Raw genomic sequence first — 16595 nt, forward strand, 5'->3', positions numbered from 1 at the left:
CCTCTGACAGACACAGGGAAAATACTTGATAGTATTGAGACTTGTAAACTACCATGTGTGTCTGATGTAAGCTGAAGTACTCCACCTGACCAAACTCTGGCATTTGACACATCCACTCTAAAGTTTTGCAGAGACAAGAGCCTCCAAAGCAGTTCTGGGATGGTTTCTTCCTAGGACAAAAAAGTTCCCCTTAAATAAGGGCAATGAAGTGACAGTTGCTTTACAGCAAACCTTTCTCCCCCTGCAACAAGGGGAACAGATCTCTACTATCAACAGAAACAACTAACTTTTCACACAGTACCACACTGGTCTGTTTCCGTTTTGTTTGGGCCACGACCATAGAATACCCATCATTCTGTGTATGGCCTTTAGCACTGGTACTACATACATACCAGCAAAGGTAACACAAGGAAGTTACCATCTTAACTACTATCAGTTATTAGACTTAACTATTACCAAACTTGTTGGTACTTTCAGTGTCTGTTAACAACAAAAAAATCCCGCATGACTGAGAATCTATGTACTAAAGGGCATTCTTCCACATACCTAGTAAGTCTCTCCAGAAAGCAAGGTATGTCAGCTATGGAAAGAAAGCCTGTTACATAGCAATCTGTTTGGCTGATGTTTAGCTAAGATGTTTAGGGTCCAGGAAGTTAATTGCCCTAGACCAATGGGATTACCTTTGTTTTCAGGACAGAAGCCAGGATGAATCATAGCAGGTGATAAGAGGGGAAAGAACAAATTAAAATAAGAAACTCATTTGGTTTCTACTGAAAAGTTCTTTGGCCTGTATGGCCTACACAAAAGTCTCCCTATTCTGTAATACTGAGATAAGTATCCTTATTGTAGCTGCAAGAAAAAAAAACATATGTATTTTCAGTAGAGTCTATAAAACATGCAAGTTGTCCACATTACTGGGTTTTCCTGCACAGGTCCCAAATATCTGAGCTTCACTGTAGTAACATAGCATACAGGACAGCATACATTAAGACAAGAGAATGAAACATCATGTGATAATTACCCAATGCAGGTTGATTAGTTTTTTTTTAATTTTTATTTCTTTTCTAAAAAAAAAAAAAAAAAAAAGGCGGCATAATCAACTTTCCCTCTTTCCCAGTCAATCTTACTTTAAAATTATTGCCTCAGTACTATCATACCTGACTTAATATCAGAACTGAAAAAATGTATCCTTCTGAGTTTGTCTTTACCGAAGCAGGGCATCACTGGTGACCGTACATGAACAGCATGCTTAATATTCATCCACAGTGCTAGGTAAATTTAAATGTACATGCCATAATTAAGTTTATTTTGAGATTTTTTTGCTGCCATTACAAGTGCCAGTTAAGAAACATTTACACTGAAAGGAAACTGAAAAGACTATTCTATACATCATAACAAAAGTCTACTTACCTTACTTACCTACTTACCTTTAAAAGGCAGTTTGCCTACTAAATAAAGTACTTAAAATTATTTATCCACTATGAGATTTCATACATCTCCTGTTTGCTGCCCTCAAATGTTTAGTAAAAACTATTCTTATTCACAAACATGTTAAAAAATATTTTTGTTCTCTAGTGAGTTGTGAAAGTTAGGTTTTAATGCACAAGTCACCTAATCTTGCCCATCAGCAGTTGCAAGTGGTTGTTTTCAGAATTGAGAAAAAGGAACTTTCATTACTTTAAATATAAATCTAGCTGTTCAAAAGGCAAGGTACTTTCACCTTTCAAGGTGAAATATCCTTGAGTATATATGCACGCGTGTGTGTGTATATATTCATTCTTGAAAGCAAAAACCTTTTTGAAGGAGTCTAGGAGAGCTTCGTTAATCAAGACTAGACATCAGTAATTGGTGGCATTAGAGTAAGCTATATATTCCAGATCTGGGGCTCATACATTTGAAAGTCTTAAAAGAAAGGTACTTATCAGTTACTTCTAGAGGCCTCCCAATATAACACAGCTATTATCTAACTGCTGATCTTAAGACATGTAGGGCAGTCAGAAGAATAAGTAAACAAAGAAAATTTTGCAGAAAGCTGCTCGAGCATAGACAAACATGACTAATTGCCCATGTTCTTTGGCTCCTTGGTAAAGCAGATTGTAGAAGCCTGCATCTCTCATGAAAGCCCTCCTAGCTCTATGGCAGCTCTTAGCAAAGCATCTGAAGTGCCCTTAATTGTTTGTGTTCTTAATGCAGAGCCTCTTGAATACATTCATTTTTAATAGAGGACTCGAGTGTGGGGCCCATCAAAGAATGGCAAAACTACATCATTCACTGGTTCTTGCTGTTGTAATGATTGTCTTTTGAGTTATTTGCAAATGACAAGCTTGTCAGACCCCTGAGTGAAGTGCTACCCTCCTTTCTGAAGTATCATCAAAAATTAACATGAAGGAATTCAGCTGCGTTTTGTAAAATTAAGTTGAGCCGACAGATTTTTTTCTTCACTCATGTAATTTTTTTGCCTCTGTTCCATCTAATTAAGGACTTAAATGTTTTGACCTAACCATTGCCAAACTCAAGTGTTTGTACTTAAGTTTGTCTCTTGCTAAAGTGAATTCTTAACATAATGACAAAGAAAGCAGCCAGACTAGTTACTAAATATAATATTCATTTAAATAAGTCATTTCACTAAGCTGTTAAGAAAGAGCTTGTATATACAATTGTAATTTTTTTTCCTTCTGCATTGTTAAAAAATGTATTGAAGTGTTTTCCTCTACAGTAGTCTATTCCAGATCATTTTGCATTTTGACAGCCTGTACTTTCCAAAGCACCATGTAAGATATCATACTTAAATCAACATGGTTTCTTAAACAACTACAGATTTTTGCACTGGAATGAAAAGAAGGAAGTGAAATACAAGTATCCGAACTCTAACTGTATTTCCCACCACACCTAATACCCACGTGTATTTTATCACTAATGGTGGAAGCCCTAGCCTACAGGAGCCACCACTCTCTTCTGTGTGAAGAATGCAACCTTCCACTGAGGAGAATTAGTTAATCACCTTTCAGCTTCAGAGGTTTCAACAATAATAATTTTGGTTTTACTCCAACCAGTGTCTACCATACATGTCCCAGTAGTGACTTTAGCTACAGCATCCATGGTGATCTACAGCAAAAATGAAATCTTACAACACGTTATTTTTAACAGTCAGTTGTATTGTGACAACTGCTCTATTAGTGCTGAGACTCCTCAAAGCTGCCCAGACCTACCTTTACAAAACAATGCTCAGCTAAAAATGTCCATTGTGCAGCCTGTTATTCTTTCTTACAAACTGCACTTCCTACATCACAAAGTTAGAACAGTATTTGAAAGCATTCTATCACCACTTCTTAAGGACAGGCTTATGTATTCTCATTTATTACATTTTAATTTATTTTAGTTATTTCAACCCAATTTTGAGAATCACATTTGTCATTAGATTGGGAAGAATACATCTTAGGAACAACACGATTAAAAGTAAAGCAAGAAAACCCAAAGTTCTGATGATACCAAAAAAGCATGTCCTAATCCATTCCTTTAAAGCAAAAGAGTCAGGGAAGCAGCCTTTAATGCACAGAAAAGAACATACTGTCAAATCACATTCACAAAAGCTTTAGAAGGTAATTCTTAAGTACTCTGCCTCCACTTACACTTTCAACACGTAGAAAGCCAAGTACAACACTGAACTCCTTCTGGAAGAACAAAATGGACTTCCTGCCATTTATAGCATGTAACACAGTAATCCACTAGGGAGTAAAGGTCAACGTTGCACTTTTGGTCATGACTGAATCATTTGAGATTATCTGTGGTGGGGATGAGAAGAAAATCGAAGGCTATAAGAATGCTGCAAATGGCTTGACCTCAGACCAATTTTCATCTCCATCTGTCTAACAGACATGTGGATAAAAGCCCTCTTTATGAGACATGCTTGACCATTTTTTTTAATCCCTGTTGCAAGCCAGAAATCAGTTAAATACTACATTTCAAAAGTCCTTGGGTGAGAAACAGCATGTGTATATTTTAGTCTTGAGCTAAAGTTTAGTACTTATTTAGTATTTTCATTTTTCCATCAGAATCATTGAAACAAGCAGTACACTTAAACGATGTAGCCTTTATTCTTTTTGTGATTGAGATCTTTGAAGATAACAAAAAGCACACATTCACAGAGCAATTACAAAAAAGAAAGTCCACAGTGCTTACCTCTCTGCATGCTTTGTTAGAACTTTGCTACAGAAAGGCTCAAGCACTTCCAAAAATTTGTTGCTAAAAATTTGGGGGTGAGGGGATTTTGGAGGTATAATTAAATCTCAAAACTTAAATATTCAAAAGCCTCAAATGATTAAGGCTAGCATTCTGTGAACTTTGCTGTTCCTGAGTTATTGAATCCATGTTGAGCACTGAGATATGCATATATTATTAATGCCCTTTTATTTAAAACTAATACACTAGAATCTGTTTTGGCAATGCCTGCAAAAGGAAATAAAAAAAAATAAAGGCAACATGCCATTTAAAAGTTTAGGCCCCCATAGTATATCAATGTCAAACAACGGCGTGTCAAGCTAAGATTCAATTCAGGTAAGTGCCACTGCCAAATTTTCTTGTTCCCAGACGTGCTTTAAGATTATTTTATTGCTTAAAATTTAATTTGTTCCAACTCGCATCTCCATGACAACGTTGGCTAACCCTGCAAATCATTTGAGTAATTGGATATCTTATCTTTCTATTGCTCTCAAATCGAATGATTCTGCTAGAACTGCAGCAGCCAATCAAATTTACAGGCCTCCTGAGAAATAGACTCGCACAAGTAGCCACATTCATCTCCCCTTTACCACCATATTAACCACCCTGCGACAAACTGTGGAAGTTGGCCTTCAAACTCTATTTTAAATTATAAACACTGTCATTACTAATATTCTCACCAATAGGAGGGGGTGGGAAGGTTTATTCTCAACAGATACGTGAAATTCAATCTGACAAGCGGCAATGGGTAGCGCTCATTTCAGCGACAGGAACAATCTCTGTATTTTGGGCATAAGCTGTCAGTTTAACATGACATATCATTAACAAATACAGCTTTCCCTCTGCCCCACATTTGTACTACTCATTTTAATTGCGAGATCAGCCACCCACAAGATGATGATATTAAAACCCCCAGAAGACTGGCATGAAAAATCTTTAGCTATGAAAAAAAAAATCACCATATTGCAAGTGGGAGTGGGGAAAGGAAGAAGTAACAGAAATATTAACAGAATAAAAACTCAAAATGATAAAGCTACAGAATGCTAGACAGTTTCCAAAGTGAAATTAGGTTGTTTTTTTTAATTCAGTACCTAAACTACATTTATCTGAATCCTCTTAGATGTCAGTTACAGAGAGGTCATGTTAATTTAAACATAAGCTACATATGATGCACCAGTCAACAGCTACACTTGCCAAGCATCTACTACAGGTTTGGACTTCGTTCAACTGTAAAGTGAAGTGACTGGATATATTTCAGATGTCTAATTTCAATGCTTTCTATAATAATAGAGAGAGGATGCTATGTAGCTCTCAATGAACCACTGTACACAACTGCCCATCCCATTTGGAGCTGTAAATCCTGTTGAACCCAAGCCAACTGGCAACAAAGAAGCTGTTGTCAGGATGTTAAAGTGCTCCTTTCACACATCTTCACTATATCAAGACTCTTCTTAAACTTGACTAAACAGGACAGTTACCACATTTCTCCTTTAATCCAACTTCAGCCCATCTTGCTAAAGCACTCACAACTACAAAGGGTGTGTTTATCCAAATTTTAGCTCCACAGCTTAGGTTCCATGCCTAAGCTAACCTTCAATACACACGGAAGTATTTAAATCTCAAAGTGAGCACACAGCTTTATTTTACTTTCAAGTTGTTTTCCATCACACACAGTTCCCATTTTTATTTCGATTCCATGAGATGCTGAATAAGTCAGAGGCTGACTCCAATCCCCGGAAGAGAAGGTCTTGCTACCTTTGCTTCCAGATACACACTTTCTTCAAACCACGCAGGAGACATTTGGACTTGTCCAACATCTCCACTAACTAGTCAAGCAGAGGACATTACTATAGGAAGGAAAGGGCCAGCTTAGTAGACCACCACATCAGCAAGTTAAATAGGCTCACAGGAGGCATCCATCAGATAGCAGAGCAGCCCAAAGTACCAGGAGAACTGAGCTGGGAGCAGAGGTTTTTTGGGGGACAGTAAGCTATCAGAGGAGCTCCCCTCTTCCCACAGGACTGCACTCTCATGTGCTCTTATGGTGCTCTACAAGAAGCATGGTCTCCAAAATTATCCAACATGCTTTGCATTATTACCCTTAGTTTTGCTCTCACTCCCACAAGTCACATCCAACTTTCTGCATACACCATTGCAGCACTTGCCACACTGACCCACTTTATTGGGATGGCAGTAGAAAGTCAGAGCTCTTGCATAGTTGGAGAAGTGCCTAGAACCACACAGCTTCTAAAAGTTAGAGCATGAAGTTCCTCAAACCAAACATACACATTTACAGTATGCAAGTCAGTAACAAAACTCCCAGTCAGGATTCAGTCCATATCAACATTCAAGTAAGACTATAATAGCAGTAGAATCTGGACTTGACTAGAACAATAAGCATGCCATCTGAAACTAAACAAGACACATCAGGACAAGGGCCTGAAATATGGGGAAAAAATTCAATACACTACCTTCACCAGGACTTTAGAAATAATTACCAAATTAAACTTATCAAGTCACATGCACTTTTGTATCTTAAACGTAATTTCACCATTCTACAATACTTAGTATATTCACAGCTCAGTTTCAAAAATCTGTCAAGTCAGAGAAACAATTTAAGGCCTTAAAAAGGTGTTCATATCAGTGATTCAGGTGCCGTGAGGTAACTCACTAATGAATAACAATTTAAGAAGATGGACAACTCTTGGTAGCAACTAGCAGAAGTATCCACCACATAGAATTTGGAAGGAAGGTGAAAATGATGGAGATTTTCACTATGTGAGAAAAAGGTTCTGAAATTTTTCAGCAAAACCTTGGGAACATGTCAATAAGTTTCTTCCCCATTTTATTATTTTTTTATATATATATTCTGTGGCTCACAGAATACAAAAAACTAGTAAAGATACCATCTAGATTACACTCTAATATAGAAGAACTGATTGAAACTGTCCAAATAGAAACTAATTTGATTGAGACTGACAATCATTGCAGAGTTCATAATCATTGGGACAGGAAGGAAGAATGAAAAAGCCAGTAAGACTTCAAGAAAGTGAATGCCAAATGGTAAGATCAGCTTTATAGGACCTGTTACTGAGAGGGCAGGTAAAATGCCGTTACGGAGAGCTGACATTTTCTTTATGAAACAACATTAAGGACATGGATGATAGTTAATACACCAGAGAATGGAAGCAGAAGGGACAGAAGAAAAAGGAGGGATGGAATTGTGCCAAAAGACTAAATCCCAAATTCTTAACTGACTTCATACAAACAGGAAAGTGTACAGGAAGTGGAAACTAGGTCAGGTGACGCAGTATGAACATATACAGCACAAGCACGTATTTTTGTAACTGCGTGCCACTAGTAAGCAACAGCTAAAGTAAAGCTAGTGCTCTACAGGTTGGGATAGTCGGAGGAGAACAAAAACAAATGGTTCGATCACCTCAATTAGAAAAGGAAAGATATGGTCAAGGGATACCAAGAAGGCCAAAAAGCCTATACTTTTTTGCACCTATTTTAACCATACAAGAATCATTACCAACCACATAATTAAATTACTAGTTGCGTAAGGTCAACACTGCAGTTTAAACAGGAAAGGAACAGACCAGAGCATTCCAAGTAAAATGTCTTCAAATTGACTAGGCCTGATGAAATAAAAAGAACACATTAGTGAAGACTGAGCAGCTAGTGGATACCTTGCAGAACCTGCAAATGTCAAGTGCATAGGAAACTATGAAAGGACAGTGCCTAATGGACAGAAAACAGACAATAAAGGAGCAAAGACACTCCAGCTTAATTACTATTCCTTAAGTTTGGGGCATTAAAAAGCCTCTTATCCATAAACATCTACGTGAAACAGGGATATAAATCACAACTCAGAAGTATTTTTCAGCAGTGAACAACATCTGAATTATGCAATGTCCAAAAAGGTAAAGTAATTATGGCTAAGCGAGGCAGAAGATGTCAACATCCTCGCTAAGGATTTGACACTCATAGCACTCTTAGGAACAACACAAACAGCACAGCACAGCTAAAACATCACGGGAACAAGTACAAAACTGCTTGATGATTAAACCATGTATGAATACATCCTTCTCTTCTGCAAATTAAGGTGTGCATGCATGATAGGCCCAGTACTTTTCAGTATTTCCCACTAACAAGCATGAAGATCTCTTCATTTGCCCTAATCCTTAATTTGCAGAGAGCTTCAAGCTGAGAAAGACAGAATATGCCACAGAATAGCTTCAGAACTTACTTTGCAGTGAATGGGAAAATGGACTACAAAGGAAAAAGGATAGGGATAAATAGGGATAAAGGACCATAGCATGCCTAGACAGGAACATAAAGGAAAAGGAAATAATGGGCCAGGAAGGAATCTCTCGGTCACAGCGGATCAGAAGTTGAACATAAATCAATAGCATGCTCTTGCAGAAAAGGCTGTCACTACAGTAAGCTGTACGCTGAGTAAACCTTCTATGCCACTCAGCACGGCATTTCCTCCCCTGGAGTACTGCACTTATTTTGGGCACTGTACTTCAGCTGGGCAACAACATTCAGAGAATGAAAATTAGACTGTAGAGATACACAAAATGGTTCTGGAAGGCAGGGGAATGGCCTGCTCTCCCTATCCACAGTGAAGAAAATGCGTAGTAAAGAGCTGAAGCTGCAACAGAAAAGATTGAAGTTGTAACTGAAGAAGTACCTCAACAGCAAGGACATAAAATCACTCTGCTACCTAGAGAGCTTGCAAGTCACCACTATTGTTAAGTTTCTGCTAAGAGATAGGACAAGCACTCTATCAGGAATGACACCGGTATAGCCAGTCCTGCTAGGACATAGGGAGGCACTAGGTCCTTTCTAGTGCTGTGATTCTACAGTTCGTATTTCCGTTTAAAGAAACAAACTAAGAGCTTCCCATAGGTCTTGTTAATTAAAGATTTTGTGTTTGCTTAACTAGGAGTTTACGTCCATCATTTGAGGCCACAGACAGCTAGCTGTCTGCAAAGTAATGGCTGGAAGCCTTATAACCAGTTAGAAAAACAGAAATTCAGAATGACCTTACACCCAAACTCACACATGAAGAACAGCTGAAACATTTATCACTTTAAAAAAAAAAAAAAAAACAAACCAAAACAAAACAACTTTATTGTAAATGGAAACTATTGTGGCAACACCACAAAAGAATGATCTTTCTATTAGTTATTTTTCCCAAGAAATTGTGGGTTTTTCATCTCTTACCCCAGGGATTTAATTCAAACTTCTACATTTTAAAAAAGTTGAGCTCATCATACCATGAAACAGATACCACAGCAATTTGGGGGTTTTAGAACACTTTAAAACAATTTCATAACTAGGCAGATTTCCACAGATCATAAAAACCACCCAGTTTCAGATGTCCATTCCTTTTCTTGACCTACCAAAAGCAGGTTTCCTCATAGACTTAATACCTAATCAAGATGCAGCTGAACAAGCATACCCATTCTTGCTCCCCTTCTCCAAAACTTAAAGCTATCTTTTTGTTTTTGCTTGCTAATCCGTAGAAGCCTTTAAAATGGCACAAATAGAGGCAGCAGCATTTTGTTCTCTAAATCAATTTTATCCTCAGCCATCAACTAGATGTTCCAGCACAGAGAAAGAACAGTCCTTCCCTTCTAATTCAAAAATCCATACTACCATTGCCCTTGCAAACTGCTAAACAAGCAGTATCGGCAATTCACTTGTGTTCTGTAATATATTTACTGCAAATCCCAACGGCTTGCCTCCTAATGCAGTTTTCTATTGTGTCTGTTCTTGTCAATACACTGACTGGTCACCTTACAAGTAAGTGGCTTTGACCAACTGTTTACACAAACATCAAAAAGCTTCAAGAGGAATAAAAAAAAAGACTGAACAGAAAAAAAGAACATCCATGCTGCTGGGGGAGGGGGACAAACAAAACAACAAAAAAACCAACCCTACACCAAAACACAAATTAACCTCAGTTTTCTGGTTTGTTATCACATAGCCAAAAGGCTAGTTAGCTGTTTGGATCACCTGAGAACTACCAGATATTTCCAGATAAGCAGCCCTGACACAAAGCTTACCCAACACCCCTCAAAGAACTTTAATTTGTAATTTAATCATCTGTGCTAATTTGTTCAGATGTCTGAAGAACCTAAAGAAAAGGTGAGAGCAACTCAGCCAATCCCCAATTAGAGATTAGGGACGTCTTAAACACTGTCCAATTTATCATTAACCCCAGAAAACTATTATAATTATAAAAAGTTCAGTGAAACCTGCCGAACTGATTAATTTCCTGAACTGCTTTCCCCATACTAGAAAGCATGTTTTATAACAACTAGGCTTGCTAACAACTAAAATAATCCTCAGCACTTACAAACTTAAAATACTACTACCCTATGAAATAATGCTATAAACTTTTTTTCTATTCCAATTTCATTTAAATATACTGTGATTATGGTTCCAAATGAGAGAATTCAACATTGTTTCCATTTGTTCATATCAATCTTGACACAGCAACAGGGCTGTGGTTTTTTTAAGTACCAAAAAAACTGCATTCCTAGGCCTTCTTTTAAAAGAGACAACCTCAGGAAATAACTGATTTTTAAACCTATTCAAATTTAAACTAGAGTTCAGTTAAGAATAAAGTCAATTTCAGCAAGCTCTAATCTCCTCTTCAATCATCTCCAGCACTATGCCATAAACAGGTCACCAGTGGAGTTTCACAGGGACCTTTACTACAATCTGTTTTATTAATACATTCAGCAGTGCAGCCTGGAAAAGACAGCAAGCAGTGAGTAAGAAAGCTTGCTCCATAAGAGCATTCATTCAAAGTAAAAACAATGGATGAAGAACTGCAGAGACCTCACAAGTCTAAATGGGCAATGAAAAGAATTGTACATAAACAAAATTTATGCACACCAGGAGTAGCCATCCCTAGCCTCAATGTAAAGTGATGGCTCCTGAGCTTATAATCATCATTAATGAGCAAGACCTCAAATGCAAAAGGTGACTCCAGCAGTTCAGCATTTCATGGCAGCCAAAAGAGAAATCCAATATAGGGAACTTTACTAAAGAAAAAAAAGAAAGAAAAATAAAAAAAGAAAACCATCCAGAAAACAGAATTATGTGATAATATAAATATATGGTTCACCTGCACCCTGAGAACTGCATGTAGTACTAGTCCCCTCATTTTGACAAGCTAAGTTAAAAATGAAAAAGGTTGAGGGAAAAGCAAGGAAGATGATCAAAGCAAGCTACACAACTGTGTAGGCTGGGACTGACCAGCCTGAAAAGGAGTCAACACAGATGGGTTACACCAGAGATATAAAATTGAGTGCACTGAAAAAGCAGCTAAGCATCAACCACTTGTCTATTCTGAGAACTAAGGGCCACAAAAAAAGATAGTGGAAACCAGGTTCAGAGCAAAGGTTGGGTTTTGTCCTGCACCTGGGACCACCTCCTCCCCACAACAGCACAGCCAGGGTGGAAACACACTAAAAAGCAGTTTTGCAGAAGAGGGCTCAGGTGTCCTGGAGGACAAGTTGAATACACATCAGTCCCACACCCTTGTGCTGATGAAGGCTACACCTCATACTAGGATGCAATAGTATGACTGTAACCAGCTGGTTGATTAAAATAAATTGTTCCCCTTTTTGTTCCCCTTGTTTGGCAAGAAGGAAGACATTGCTGAACTGGAGCAAGTCATTAAGTGACACTAGTAAGACGATCAGGGAATCAGAGCACACAATGTACCAGGAAGAAGTTAGATTTGTTTAGTTTCAAGAAGAGGAGGATTAATGGGAGAAGAGATCTGATTGCTGACAAAGAGGTTATTATGGAGAAGACTAAGCCAAGACAGAGGTGCACAGCAGAAGAACAAAAAGGCAGGTAATGGTCACCAATGCAGAAAGGCAAAGTCCCAGTTAGTGAAGAGAAAAATTCTTCACAACGAGGGTGGGTCAAATACTGGAAAGCGTCGCCCAGAGATGTTACACAAGATTACCTCCACAAAATACTTGCGATGGAAATTTGATACTTGCAAATGCACAGGTTGCAAGTTCAGGTTGAACATGGGACCAAGTTGCAAGTACTTTAAAAGCCATGGCTTACTAGTAATTATAAAGACTGATCTGTTAAACTAGCTGTTTTGACAAATCCATGCTGAAAAATCAGGAATTTGCCCTGTCAGCTGTTGTTTTTCCCCTGAAAGGAACTATGTGAAGAACTACTATTGCTCAAATAGCTACATCCAGAGTCCACCTAACAAGTGTGATGCAAAAGATGAAAATAATAGTGTTTGACATAATTGCCATTAGGTATCCCTAAATCTTACTTCAAGTGGAAAGATAACCTCATTAGTTCTACTCAAAGCTGTTATCATTTTTAAAGTAACAGTACTGTGTAGTATTCTGATAAGTGTCAGTTAACCTAAAATTGATTTTAAAGGCTTTTACTGTATGCCAATGGTGACCTACTATCAAACCTAGAAGATCCTATCTTCCATTCTACACAGGAGAGACAATGCAATTTTACTGCTTTGCTACAAACACTTAAGTGCTGGAGTAGGGTGGGAGGAAAGGAAATTCAAATGCTCAGCTTGATTTGATATAACATGTAGCAGAAGGAGGAAAAGCGTTAAGCTTTTCCCCCGGAATCTGTTGTGACAGAAGGGGTACTGCACATTCACAATGCATCTTTCCTCTTACTCTTCTCCCTGCCCCAAAAAATACCAGGAAATTTTTTTGTCCACTTGAACCAATCCATAAAGTACATCGGACATTTGGCAACCTAAGTTCCAGCAAGGCAAGGGAAGTTTAACAACGTAGCTGGTAGGAACACGTTTCCTCTCTCCCTCCACGGTTCTGTGAGGAACCTGAAATCTGATAGACAAAGTCTAAAATGTGAGATGATCAGGCAGTATTTAACATATGTACAGTGTTTACACTGTGACATACTTTCAGATTAAGTTGTACGTGGAGTTGACATAATAGATGGTATCTGACAATATGGTTATCTAAAAGCAGCATGGAGACATATTTCACAGTGCCCTGAATCTGTTAGATAACTCCTTAACAATAATTCTGGTCTCGAGTCTGAATGTGGTTCAAAAGTTGAGAAAGCTGAGGTCATTACTCCAGTCTTTCCTCCCTGTTCAAACAGGCAACTCTAGTTGTGATTGAAATGGCTGCACTGGTGATATAACTGTACTCATTTAGAAAGCCAGTATTTGTAGAATAAGTACAATTTTTTGAGTGAAAAATACTATGTCCCAATCAACCTTACCATTTTATCGTTTAAATAAAAACAGGTTTTGCATGTCTTATGTGGCCATGTCACCTGTAAAATGCTTTTGAAACACTCACTGCACACCACCAAAACCTTAAGGATTCATGAACTTTTTCATTCCAATAATTAAAATGCAAGCAGGAAAAGAGGAAAAAAAATTAATTTATCTTTAAATCCCTTTCAACAGCACAGCCACCCTACTCAAGAACTGTAGAGAGCTAACTAAGCTCCTTAATTCTCTTCTATTTAACCTACTCCTGAAGACTGATGTTCTAATGAGATACCAGTAGAAGATTCTGTCCTTTGCTGTAAAGCGTTAGAAATCATTCCACAAAACAGTCCAGGCTAAAACAGACATTTAACTCTTGTACAACTGGTTAACGTAATGCAGTTTGGGAGTTTGTATACTTTTCTACAAGAGGCAAGGTACTGAATGACAGGTCTGCCTCCAGGCAGGTCACAGAGATCACAAAAACCCACCCAAAGAGAGGGAAACCTAGCTGTCACCATTGGGATAGCAGAAACCCACATACTGTAGTAGTTTATATAGTCTGTCAGTTGGTTCAGCAGTGATGAATTTTTCTTTCTTTGGCTGCCTGCCACTGAACAAAAGCTAATCTTGCACCTAAACAATCTAGGCATTAAACGCACAGGAAGCCTTATCTTCTGACTTATGACAGAAGATGACAGACAGAGCTGGTGAAAATAAAGAGGCGCTGCCCTAATAGCCAAGGGCAGCAACCCTTTAAGGACAGAGTGATTTTTAACACCCAACCAACTCTACATCTTGGCACTAACAGTTGATGCATCTGCTTTGCCAGCCACGGATGTCACAATGAGAAAAATCTGACTTGGACGGTATAACACAGAAGAGAAACTTAAGACCACACAAAACATCCTTATTCATTCTGTCTTCTTGACACATTTGAAAACGATATCTGAATCAAGTGCATCTATCCTAAACAAATAGGCTTGTTTCTTTTTGAGGTATGCAAACCTTAGTCAGTAACTAGTCACCTTAAAATAATTATCTCTGAAAACAGTGTAAGAATCCACACACAACATCCTCTTAAGAAATAACCTTTGAAATTCTTAAAAAAAATAAAGAAAATAAAAAACCCACAGAGAAACAATAAAAAAAGCCCACAAACCAGCCACAAATATGCCAAAAAGATTATTTCCTGACCACTGTTCAGCCAGCAGATTGAAATGCAGCAGCAGCACCTGGATTTAAGCATGCAGTTATGCAATTAAACACTGCAAAGTGCCAAAGCTGAAGTCGTGAAGGAAGCCTTACCATGGCCATTTCTGGGCTCAAATGCAACGCATTCAAGTGGAAAGCTCTGCAGTACAGCTGTTTGTGTATGGAAAGTTCACCTCAATTAAGCCTGTTTATAGCAACATTCAAGTACTGACTAACTTAGTTTCAGTCAAATTGTAATAGATTACCAAATCAAATGAAGAGGGAAATGCTGATGCAACTGTATCAGTACAGGAAATCAACCCTTTCACATGCAGGCAAACTGCAAATACTTCATTTTATTGAAGTGACTCTACCTTAATAGTGATGTATGCACCACACTGCATAAAGAAACATTGCTGCAGCGTAATTTTTTGTTTTTCAATCAGCAGCCCAAGCACTCTGAAGGGCTTCACACAGAGTGAGTGTAGCATCCACATAGGAGGCAGGCCTTAAAAACGTTAAAGCTTGTTCGTGAAAAGTTTCCCCATCACTGCATTTTTCAGTAACAAAGATGTTGTCAGAAATGACAATTTTTTGTGTCCCTTGATGATGCCTTGCTAGCATTTGGTTATAAGCCATAAAGCAGGAATAATTTCAGCCTGTCAGGAGTCTAGCTAATGCCCAGTTTCCCCCTAGAGAGAATTCCTGTCAAACGTAATGAGAGCTCCAAAGGCCCTCTCTACAACATAATGAGCACTTAGGCCATGCTGGTGATCAGCCAGCAAAAAGCATCAATTTGAGCCTGGCTACACCCTTGGGGCTAGACGTCACCAGTTTTAATAAGAATTATGATTACTATCTGCCAAAAGCCTCCTCAGAACTTATCGTTAGCGGTGGAAATTCAGAAGAATGTCATTGGTAGATTACAGGAAACAAAAAAAAACTAAGACCACCTACATTCTGAACTGTAACACCATTTGGCATCCTCATTGCAGGTATATAAATCAAGAATCTTTAACAAGAAGAGGCTACTTTTATAGGAAGTTAGAATTACTTAACATGTAAAAGCATAGTATCTGAGACTCACATCCAGGGAAATGTATTTATGCCTTCAAAAGCTTATTCTTTTCTGAAGAGCATACACAGACCAAGTGTGCTCTACTCTCCCCAGCTAGAACCAACACAGGTATAATGCTCCATCATAAATCTTAAAAGCTTGCAAAGTATCACTGCCTACTGGGTATGTAATTATAGTTGCCATACATACAGAACATTAAACCCTTGCAATACACAGATGTTAAGGTCAAAGTGGAAACCTCAGTTCTGACACTCTTTAATCTTGTGGGCTTAATTGATTTTATCTAAAGTTAATTCCTAGTGCATTTACTGAACTCACACATTCTCTTCAAAGATCTGAAAACAACATCCATTTCACACCAAATGAGGCTCCTATACAGATGTTGGCTTCCTCACAGGTTACAGTGTGCCAAAAAGTTGTTTAAGAGAAGAAAAAAAGAAATCCAAGAAAGAAGTCTCCAAAAATCACAGCGCCCGGAAAAGTCACCTCACAGAAACACTGATATTCTTCTAAAACACAAGACACAAGAAGACTAATGCAGCTATAGTACAGAACCAAGTCGAACACTACTCTAGTTGTTCTGTCTACCTATTCAGTGTATTACTTAAAAAAATGAGGTTGCCATAATATTTCTTCTTTTACTGGCATTTTGGATTCAAACAAGTGTACCTCTAAAAACCAAGAGAATACCTACCCGGCTTTGCAGACAGAAAGTTATCACGGAATTACAATACCACCCTATCAAATATAATATTTTTAGGGGAAAACAAAACAAAAATCAAAGAGTTCAGAGTTGCAAAAGCAAAATTCAACTCTGCAATTCACTTGCTT

General features: G+C 38.0%; 1 protein-coding gene across 2 annotated transcripts in view; it reads right to left on the minus strand.

The window, feature by feature from the left end:
- The window catches only part of LOC142421610 (transducin-like enhancer protein 1), an 87055-nt gene that overhangs the window by 65581 nt on the left and 4879 nt on the right, over positions 1 to 16595 (minus strand). The window lies entirely within an intron of this gene.

The sequence above is a fragment of the Mycteria americana genome, chromosome Z (genome assembly GCF_035582795.1).
Source record: "Mycteria americana isolate JAX WOST 10 ecotype Jacksonville Zoo and Gardens chromosome Z, USCA_MyAme_1.0, whole genome shotgun sequence".
In the NCBI taxonomy this organism is placed as follows: domain Eukaryota; kingdom Metazoa; phylum Chordata; class Aves; order Ciconiiformes; family Ciconiidae; genus Mycteria; species Mycteria americana.